Here is a 9,169-nt window from a genome sequence, read left to right on the forward strand (position 1 = left end):
TCCAGGCTGTTTATTGCGATATAAATGAAAATTACGCAGTAAAAAAACATTTAAGAATTATTAAAAGTTTCAATCCCTAATATCATGTGAGTCAAATAAAACAATAGTAATTTAGTTGAAATCGCTTATGTTGTTAGCAACCCTAAAATTTGCACTGACACCGCATCTGTTAGGCACACGATGTCTTTCGGCCAGAAGGCAGCACCCGCGGTGGTCTCTATCAGCAGCCGGCGCGCGCCACAAACGAGCTGAAGTGCACGTGTAGTGACGCGACTGCAGCTGGAACATCCTCAGCGTGTATCTGCTCTTCCGGCGGACGTATTCCACCACATCTGCGACCGCGACGGTTTGCTACAGACGCGACACAACTGGCAACACCGATTCCTCTTCTTATTTAGTCTGTGTTAACATCGAAACTGACCAAAACCAAAAGGTCTATCGCACACTTATTTAACGCAAACTAATGAGGGTTTGCACAGAAGTGAAATATCTTGAGTCCGTTTGACATTTGACGTTTGCTTGTGATTGGCTCGTATGAGCCAATCGCAAACAAACGTCAAACGTCGAACCGACCTCACGACACTAACGCCATCTAGCGATATTTGGCCCGTGAAAACCCTCATTGAAAAACAATATTGTGTGTGTAAAATTTAAAGACTTACTAACACCACGTTCCATTTTGATTCATCGCATCAATCCGATTTTTTCGTTTTAATTGCCGCCATTGTATAATTTTACAGTATTAGTAAAACATCAGCCCGGCTGTTGGGGGGGAAGGGGGCAGTAAAAATGCCGGCTCATAAAGGTAAACACAAGGCAGCCAATTATCTTGAGCAGGAATTAATTAAACTGAAGTTTAAGCTCTTAAGTTAAATTAAGATTTGCCGCTGCGTGACGACGTTTTGCATTTTTATCACGAAATTATTTTTGTTACTGTTTATTTTCAACTTAAATACTTTTCGTTTAATAGGATTGTTTTAGGTTTGGAGTTTAAGTATGTTTTAATGAAGAGGTCATTGTTGTAGGTTTTTACTTTAATACCTACCTAACGGACTGGACTAGAGTGTGCTTGGCCGGCGCGACGTTTCACAATGATACAGTGAAACGAAAAATATTTCACCTTGACAAACAAGTCATTGTTAGTAAGTCAAAAATATTATTATCGCGTAAATTGAATACTGTAAAAGTAAGTAAATAGACGTTACTCTATACCATTGTCAGAGAAAACCATTGTATTTCTTGTACTGACTTGGAATACAAGGATATACCCACGCAACCTCAAGACACGTTTACACAAACAAAACAGTCCACAATTTCCCTGAATATTCCCGAAATTTTGGTGAAGTCGTTAAATCCGAAGAAAAAGAAATCAGCGCACGAAAACGTATTCCCCTTTCATAACAATACATCAAACATAAAAAGAAACTAAACTCAAATAAAGCTTGTGGAACCCAATTCTTGTTACGGAGGCTGGTAGGTCTCAACAGTTTTGCGCGCGCCTTTACCACTGAGGGGTGCTTCAGTTTTGCCCCAAAGCTAGACGAGTGCGCACGTCCGCTCACCCCCACTCAACACATCGACACCTACTTAGCGTATTCGAAAAAAAAAACAAAAGAAGAGTAAAACCATTTTAGTAAATCTTTTGAACGATTAAAAAGTTACTTTGAAAGTGGCCAGTGTTGTGACTAGACAGATGTGACAGTAGTGTACAATGGTGGAAGGTGATATAAAATGATCACCAGATCCGTGTATTGAAGAAAATTGAGCCAGGTATGTAGTAAAGAATACCTATAGTATACATAATATTTTAATTGTGCTTTCAACGAATGGAACTGGTTTAGAAAAGTATTTTCTGTCAAGTTTTTTTGTTTTGTAATTTTACAGCTGATGGTGATCTTTGATTACTTTTTTTTAAAAGTGCCAAAGGCTTGAGAAAAGGCCTTTTGCGGCCAATTAGCAGTCTCTTTCAATTTCGCCAGGTCTGTCTGTCTGTCTATCCGTCCGCGGCTTTGCTCAGGGACTATCAAAGCTAGAAAGCTGTAATTTTGCACGAGTATATATGTAAACCATTCCGATAAAATTGTACAATAAAAAAAAATTAAAACAAATTTTTTAGAGTACCTCCCATAGACGTAAAGTGGGGGTATTTTTTTTTCTCGTCCAACCTTTTAAGTGTGTGGTATCGTTGGATAGGTCTTTTAAAATCATTAGGGGTTTGCTATAACAATTTAAATTTTTTGATTCACTGATTTGTTTGCAATATATTCAACTTTAAAGTGCAAATTTTCATTAAAATCGAGCGCCCCCCCCCCTCTTAAATCTAAACCGGTGGGCGGAAAAATTCAAAAAAATTCAGGATGGTAGTAAGTATATCAAACTTACAAGGAAAACTATAACGGTTAAGTTTTCTTAAAAAATATTATTAGTTTAGGAGTAAATAGCAGCCTAAGGTATAAAGTATACCTAAACTTGGAATAATATTATATTATTTTTGACGACCGGATGGCCAAGTGGGTGGAGAACCTGACTACGAAGCTTAGGGTCCCGGGTTCGAATCCCGGCCGGGGCAGATATTTGTATGAATAATACGAAAGTTTGTTCTCGGGTCTTGGCTGTATAATATGTATTTAAGTATGTATTTATCTTATAAGTATGTTTATCCGTTGCCTAGTGTCCATAGTACAAGCTTTGCTTAGTTTGGGACTAGGTCAATTGATGTCAAGTGTCCCATGATATTTATTTATTTATTTATTATTCCGTACAAAATACGAAATCCTTAGAAAAATATGACTTAATTTTTTCGTAATGGCTACGGAACCCTATTTCTGGCGTGTCCGACACGCTCTTAGCGGGTTTTTTTTAATAACCCGTTTAAATGGAAACCTTGGATAAATAGGATGGATTTAATTGAAATCATCTTCTTAGTCTCTGACGCTGAGGCAGCGTAAGATCATTAATTAAACTAATCAGGATCTGGACATTTTTAATTAAAGTCCCGATGGAATGATTATGCTAACACTTTTCTCATTGTAAAGAAGCGACTTTTCAATCAGACTTTTTGTGTTTCATTTTAAAGGTTGAAAGTGTTATTGCAGGTTAATTGATTTTTACTTTTAATTATTTTCAGTTTTTGTTAAACACTAACTTTTTTAAGTTATGTACCTGCTTTGGGTTGCTCGCAACTCTCACACCATGGTCAACCCACCATAGAAGGCTGCCAACTGTCCGCCATGATTAACTCCTAGTAAAACTTTTTGATTCAGGCGTTACTTTGCGTGGGTCCATATAATTTAACTGTAAACAAACTACCTCACCCGCGACCTTAGTAGCTACATTATATGCAACATAATTTGTTTATACTTACATCTCCTCCGCCTCCACACTGTAAGAACACGCATATTAAACAAGTTCAACTATTACCACCACACTTGCGCTGACTCGGTTTTGAAGTTAACCTGAGTTCATCATCAGAGCAACAGCATGCATGAACTCTGGTTGAGTTCGAAGCGAGTAGCGTAATGCTTTTGATTCTGTGGTAGTATGTTCCAGTACCTGAATGGGGCCTTATTAAGGGTTAAAATCTTGAAATAACAACCGTTGGGCTTAAAGTCACGAAATTTGGAATAGTGGCTTTTAATGCAGTGTCAATGAAAACCACGATGTAATTTTCGGGGTTCTCTATCGTTTACTCGAATTTCATATGCGCGAATGTATAGTTTTCTAGAATTTTCATTTGTCATAAAGTAATTTATTTCTGAAATAGTAATTTCTTCAGAGTTGATATTGAACTAACAAATCGTGAAACAGCACGGTTTTTTTTTATGTAGCCTGTATTATGTCCCACTGCTGGGCAAAGGCCTCCCCTCCGCCACTCTTCCCTGCACTCTTCTCTTCACGGTTTTATATATTTTATGGCAAACGTTGGTATGGCAAGTGAAATTCGGGCAAATAAAGGTAAACGGATTTTCGGGAATCCCCACGGGAATTTTGTAAAAACCCGGAATTTCAATTCATCTGCTGTATTTAATGATTTACGCGTGCGAAGCCGCCGGTAAATTCTAGTTGCTTATAGTTTCAAGTATGACTTAAAGTTGGACCCAAGAAGAAGCCTGATCCAGTAAGGTCAGGACTCTTCGTCCCACGTTTATATGGCGGCATGAAACAGTTCCTTAAGTAAGTACTCATTAACCGGAGAGCGAAACAGACTGATTCTCACTTTCTCGGCAGTGAAATATTTAATGGCTTATTTTAAACGCGACGGGAGAGGAATGGAGGTTGTTATTAGCAGAATTACTGCGATAACTATGATGTTGACAAGTGTTTGAATGATGACGGGCTCTTTTTGATACGTTTCAGTACATTTTTTACACATGCGTTTATAAGACTAGTTATGGGTAACACAATCTTTTCGTTTTTAGGGTTCCGTAGCCAAAATGGCAAAAACGGAACCCTTATAGTTTCGCCATGTCTGTCTGTCTGTCCGTCCGCGGCTTTGCTCAGGGACTATCAATGCTAGAAAGCTGTAAATTTGCACGAATATATATGTAAACTATGCCGACAAAATAGTACAATAAAAATTTTTTTTAGAGTACCTGCCTCCCATTAACGTAAAGTGGGGGTGATTTTTTTTACTCATCCAACCTTGTAGTGGGGTATTAGTATTTTAAGAGTAAATAGCAGCCTAAGGTATAAAAAATACCTAAACTTGGAATATTCCGTACAAAATACGGAATCCTTAGATAAATATTAAGTGAACGCTCTTGCCTTTGAAAATGGTCTTCCGAAAAGATCGAGACTATTCAAACCATTTTTGGCTTATAATCGTGGGTTTAACCGTTTAATATTTTATAATTTTTCAAATATATCTCTGGAGAGCTTAAGTATTATTATTACTAGCAACATATTTAGCAAAATTACGTCATGAAATCTAAAGTCATCTGCATATCAAATTGAATCTAAATCCCCTTAGCTATTTTAGCGTGATGTATGTAGTAACAATCACACGCACGCATTCACGCACATACAAAAAAAAACATATTTATGATATTATAGTAGTTCCCAATCCGCACTGGGCCCGCGTGGGAACTATGGCCCAAACCCTCTCATTCTGAGGGGAGGCCTGTGCCCTGCAGTGGGACGTATATAGGCTGGGATGATGATGATGATGATAGTAGTATAAGTTTACATCATGGACTCATTGGCGATCTTCAAATAGCGTACGTATATATTGTGTTGAAAATTTTTGATACTGTATATAAACATTATACTTGTAAGTAGAACTTTCTAGAAAAAAAAACCTTCTTGAGTTTCTTGCCGTATTCTCCTCAACAGAGGGTATTCCGACCTGGTGATGGATTCTTCGACATTCGTACGTGGTATTTTGACTTTGACTTAGACTACTATTTCTCTATCCAAATGACTAACTATTATAATTATGGCCGTACAGCAAATGGAATGTAGCTGATTAGGCATTACGAGTTGCACATTGCAGTACGTCTATTACGAATTCCAATTGTGCATTCAAATTGAAACATTTCTGAGTGATATCAAATACCAGTGCATTTAGTCAATAGCTACTGAGTCCTGACGGTTTCTAGTATCAAAGAAAATATTCATTCCGATTTGTTCTACAGACATATCTACTATAAAAACGGAAATCTGGTAAGTGAAATTCCCAATTCGCCCTAAGCTGGTGATGGTGATGATGACAGCTTATTAATTAGCAAATGAATAGATTATAATTCATATTAAATGTTATTATAACGGATAACTCACGTCTTAAACCGAGTTTAGCTCGACATGTTTCGGGCTATTTCGTAGTATTTAGATTATAATTCATATTACATTCATTCATTTTAATATAAATCTTGCTTATATTAGAAATGCGAAAGTAAATCGGTCTGTCTGTTACCCCTTCACGCTTCAACTTTGAACTAATCTAGGTTAGATTAAAGACCCTGAAAAGGATATTGGATAGTATTTATGTATAAAATTCTTCGCAAACAAAATCACGAGCAACAGACTTGTTAAAAAGTAAATATAGAAAGTGCCTCTAACATGAATTAATTAGAATCAAGATTTTTGAAGCCCAAGCAAAGTTAATTAAAACAAAAAATATAAATGACGAAAGTTAAAGGTTTATTAGCCGTTGTTTAGTAACCAGATAACCATTGGGGGAGAAAAAGTCCTCGAGTGGCGACCACGAACCGGAAGACGAAGCGTTGGCAGGCCTCCCACCAGGTAGACTGACGACATCGTGAGAGTAGCGGGAAACCGGTGGATGCAAGTGGCGAGTTGTCGTTCATTGTGGCGTTCTAAGGGGGAGGCCTTTGTCCAGCAGTGGACGTCTTCGGGCTGATGATGATGATGATGATGAAATGTTTATTTGGACAAAAAACGGTACAATATAGAAAACTTCAGAAAATAAAACTTTAATTAAACATTGACCAGCAAATATGCCACTATTAAATTATACAGCAGAGTAAACCGTACAAAAAAAGAGCAATTAAACAATAGTTTAGATGAACAAAACGATAGTAATGTTTTCACAGCCAAAGTTAAATGAACAGACAGTCTGATGGACAAACAACGCCTCTATACGTAATAGTAGGGTAGGGTACCTCTCGTCATAAAATCTTAATTGCAAATACTGAGATGTCAATACTTTTGATGAGTTAGCGCGTACAAAATCGATTCATAAAACAAGCGTGTAAGAACATTGCCTAACTTCACGACACATTCAAAATTTCAAACACACGCGTGAATTCACAAACTTCGACTTAGATATGTCAAATTTTGCAGTTCAAAAGTGTCAAGTGTCGCGACTTGTTACATCACGTTTTCAAATGGGTTGGCGGAGCGGTGTCGGAGACGTATGGCGGTGTCATGTCAGACTATCGAGTGTCGGATTGAGTGTCCGATAGCCTCGGATAACTATTGGAAGATAGAATGGGAATCCGGGGTAAAAATATTACGGTATTATTTGCAGCGCTGTGAATTTTCCTTTGAAAATTACTCAAGTGACGTTTTTTGGTAAGAGGTATTTGTTGTTTTCGCGCTTTGATTTTGGCACAGTGAATATTTGAGAGTTTTGACCGCTCGCTTAAACGTCATTAGGTACCATCCCAAGCACAATGGATGGAAGGACAAGTCGCAAGAATTTTGATCACGCTACATTAAGCACCGGTGCTGAATTGTCTTTAGTTTTTATAAAAAGTAACCCTGAGCACAATAATCCCTTTTAATAGTACTTTGCAAAACGCTAACCAAGAAAGGAAAACTTTGTGTAAATAAATTTATCTAAAATAAGAAATAAAATATAAATATATATAAACTCACTTAAACTCACAACATTTATTGACATAAAAAACACACTACATCACAACAAAAACACAGTAAAAATATAAATAGGAGAAGAGAGAAAAATTAGAAACGTTGCGCTGTAGTGTGATGCCAAAAGGACTCAACTCAAGGAAATATAAACTCGGGACCTGAAGTATTGGGAGACAGTGTTATACCAGGATCCGTTGCCAAGTTCTCTACTAACCACTCTAGTATAATTCAGGCATTTGTTTTTCTCGTTCATTTCTTTTGCTGCAAAACCCTGAAAAAAAACAGATTAAATAAGCACATCAGTTTTTTATAATCACCGAAATACATTTTGAAAGCCGCTGAGCGCTCATTACACATTTTTTTTCATTAAAATGTATGTTTAAAAACAAAGTTTATGGTGAGTTTTAATTTAAATAACGGGTAAAATAACAGTCCGCTTAAAGCAGTCCGCGAACAAAACATAATATTTGGAGTAGAAAGAGTAATGAGAAATCGGATTACATAAGCAAATTGAAACATGAAATGTACCCATGCCCAGCAAAGAGGCCCCGAAAATTCCTATAAAGAATATTCAGAAATAGTATCATCATCATCAGCATCAGCTTATCTTAGTCCACTGCGCTGGACATTGGTATCTTCAACTACATGCCACTAAGTTCTTGCCAGCCACCTAGAGAAGAACTAAAGTGACCGACATAGCTGGAAAAATATGCAAGTTGAAGTGGCAATGGGCGGGCCACATCGCTCGAAGAACAGATAACCGTTGGGGGAGAAAAGTCCTCGAGTGGGGACCACGAACCGGAAGACGAAACGTTGGCAGGTGGAATGACAACATCGTGAGAGTTGTGGGAAACCGGTGGATGCAAGTGGCGAGTCGTCGTTCACTGTGGCGTTCTAAAGTGGGAACCTTTGTTCAGCAGTGGACGTCTTCCGGCTGATGATGATGATGATGACCTAGAGAAGATCATCGCTCCACCTAGTCTGAGGGCGTCCCACGCCACGCTTGTTGATCCGTCCCCATTCAAGAACTCGTTTATCCCAGCGGTTATCGGTTCTTCGGCTGATCTGACCGGCCCACTGCCAATTCAGTTTGCTTATCCAGAGAGCTATGTCGATGACTTAATTCTCTGTCGAATGTCCTCGTTCCGAATTGGATCTTTCAGAGAATAGTATAGAAATAAACATAAAATTGCGTGTTTTATTTATTTACTATAACAGCAAAGCTTTTGATTTAAAATAGAGCGTTTTAGAAAGTATGTTTTTAAAAACGACTAACGCCTAGGTCAGCCATTCTCAGTGTGTTCTCGAAGCTTCTGCGAGGTCCGCGAAAAAACTGACCATAGCTAAAGTAATATTATGGTGTGCCGTTAGGTTGGTAGGTTGCTTTTGCCTGGTAATAATAATAATAAGATCGTTTTATTGACTAATGCAAAAATATAGACACAGTCGTTAAAAAAATATGTACCTACAAATGAAGTACGGCAGAACAGGATTGAGACTTAGCGAGACTTCTGATTTTTGTCTCCAACCATACTGAAAAAAGCTAAACTACGAGTAAGATAGACGTGCTGCCAAGCGACAACAATAACACCATTAACTATTAATACATAATGTTTGACGAAAGAGAACAAATGTTTTAAGGCTATCGGAAACTATTTAGTTTTCCATCCATCGCCAAAAATGTTCGAGAACCACTCGCCTAGGCTAAAACATTCTAACCGGTCAACTTAAGTAAGTAAATAACAACGATAACTTTCCAAAAACTCGGCAAAACGTTTGTGAATACCAAATTAAGCCAAAGGGCCGAGTCAAAATGCATGTTGCGCAAATTAAAGTA

General features: G+C 37.8%; 1 protein-coding gene across 1 annotated transcript in view; it reads left to right on the forward strand.

Moving 5' to 3' along the window:
* The first annotated feature begins 1,526 nt into the window (after positions 1-1,526).
* The window catches only part of LOC141437090 (5-hydroxytryptamine receptor-like), a 138,870-nt gene continuing 131,227 nt past the window's right edge, over positions 1,527-9,169 (forward strand). The window contains exon 1 of the mRNA XM_074100315.1: positions 1,527-1,770. The gene's annotated coding sequence lies outside the window, so the exon portion shown is untranslated. The remainder of the gene's footprint in view (positions 1,771-9,169) is intronic.

This window comes from Choristoneura fumiferana, chromosome 17, assembly GCF_025370935.1.
Source record: "Choristoneura fumiferana chromosome 17, NRCan_CFum_1, whole genome shotgun sequence".
Taxonomy (NCBI): domain Eukaryota; kingdom Metazoa; phylum Arthropoda; class Insecta; order Lepidoptera; family Tortricidae; genus Choristoneura; species Choristoneura fumiferana.